Here is a 2,308-nt window from a genome sequence, read left to right as displayed (position 1 = left end):
GAAGGGAAGGAGAGAGGGAGGGAGGGAGGTGGGAGAGAGAAGACAGGATAAAACAAAGGAAAAGAATGAAAGATTCTCTATCCTCAAGGGATGGGGAAGGCACAGTACATATGAAAGAAAATACAAAATATATGTATGACAGTGACAGAGGCACACAGATACAAAGATAGAGAGATAGAGACATAGACAAAGAGATTGAGGTAGAGATACAGAGCATCAACAGGCAGTGTTAGCAGGCACAGTCCCTGGTACAAGGCAGAACCTGAACTGTACTTTGGGAAAAAGTTCAAGTCTCTGCCAAGAGGGTCAGAAGGGGACACCCTCCCAACTAGGAGAAATACCTGTCAAAATCTCCCAGGCAGTAGATGGAGAGTCAGATAAGAGAAATTATAACAGACAGCTGGGCTGGAAAGTATGGTTCAGCAGATGGATCCTGGAGGGCTTGAGTGATCAGGGTGAATCAATCTGAGCTCTTCCTGCTGCTGCAGACAACCAGAATCAGAACCGTTCCTTCCACACTCTCTTCCATATACTCACTAAAAGGGAGCTGGGGGAGCAGTGGATGAAGTGCTGGGCTTGGAGTCAGGAAGATCTAAACTCATATCTGGTCCTCAGCCAGGAGCTGGGTGATACTGGGAAGGCATGTGACCTCTGTCTGCCCCAGTTTCCTCATCTGTAAAATGGGGTTAATAATAACACTTTATGCCTTCCAGCATTGTTGTGAGGTTCAAATGAGAACCTATTTGTAAAGTGCCTTGCAAATCTTAAAGCACTATATAAATGCTTGTTGTCATCATTATTTATTAAATCCTTTCATACTGAATGCATGATCTTCTACTACTGCTGCTCTTTCTTCATCCATGGTCAGTCACTGTAACTATGGGCAGACAGCTCAGTCTATACCCAGACAGGTCTCCAAACACTCCACAATCCAACCACAATCCTAGAACTACTTCACTCCCTGCTAACCTGTAGCCTCCTAGTATATTTTCCCCTTTGGTTCAAAACATATGGATGTTTAAGCACCTTTCTTTGCATAATTAAGCAACTAGGTAGTACAAAGGATAGAATGCTAGACCTGGAGTCAGGAAGTACTGAATTCAAATCGAGCCTCCAGACATTTGTTAGCTGTGTGACCTTGGGCAAGTGGTTTAATATGTTTGCCTCAATTTCCTCACTTGTAAATGGGGATGATAACAGCACCTACCTCCCAGGGTTCTTCTGAGGATCAAATGAGATAATATTTGTAATGTACTTTGTAAACCTTAAATCATTAACCAAATGAGCTATTATTACCTTATATTACTATTAATTTCGAATCATTTCCCAGAATTGTTGGTGCAATTCACAGCTCTATCAGCAATGCATTCATGTATCTGTCTTTATATAACTAATTCAACATTGACTATTCTCACTTTCTGTCATCTCTGTCATTTTCCTGGTTGTGAAGTGAAACCTCAAGGTTGTTTTTGTTTGTATTTCTCTAATTATTAGTAATTTGGAACATTCTTTCATTTATGCAAACCATAAAGCACAGAGGATGGAGGGGGGATACAGGGTGTCCTTATCCAAATTCACAGTGGCAAGCAGGTTTTCCATTGGGTTACAGTAAGTCTCACCCAGGTTTGCTGTGAGGATCAAATGAGATATTTGTAAATTGCTAACTCAGTGCTTGGCACATAGTAGGTTCTTTAAATGGTGTTTCCTTCTTTCCAAACCCTTGATTTTACAAATGGGGAGGCTCAGGCTAGGAGGTCTCTTCGTTTCCCCTTTCTATCTCCTTGTACTTCCAACAACATTCTACTTTCAATGGAATTTGCTAAGATTGGGTACATTTAAGGGCAGCCAATCCCTAACAGAGACACTGAAACAGATTCCCACTTTCCTGGGGAAGGTTCTTGGAGCCATGTTGTCTATTTACTTTGGGCCTCATTGGCAGCTCCAAGTTCTCCATAGGAGAGTGGGTGGAGACTGACTGAAGTGTAATATCAGGATCAAAAGAGACCTGAGAAGACATCTAGAGGCACTTCTACCTGGACAAGAACTATCCTCTACAACATACCTGAGAAGTGTTCATTCAGGGCCTAGTACAGAATGATCACCTTGAGATCTTGTCTCATGTCCATTAAGAATTGTTCATTTGGTTCCCAAAGGGGAGGACTAGCAAGATTGGGGTGAAGTTGCAAAAGGGATAAATGAGGCTTGATGTGGAGAAAGATATACTAAGTATTAGACCTGTTCAAAAGTAGATGAGCAGCCTGGTGAGGTGCTGGGTTCTGTCTTCAAACCTCCATTTTAAGGGGCAGGT

The sequence above is a fragment of the Petaurus breviceps genome, unplaced genomic scaffold (assembly GCF_028583685.1).
Source record: "Petaurus breviceps papuanus isolate PSGF00001 unplaced genomic scaffold, PetGlider_PUasm1.0 176, whole genome shotgun sequence".
NCBI classification, from domain to species: Eukaryota; Metazoa; Chordata; class Mammalia; order Diprotodontia; family Petauridae; genus Petaurus; species Petaurus breviceps.
This window is presented reverse-complemented; position numbering follows the sequence as displayed.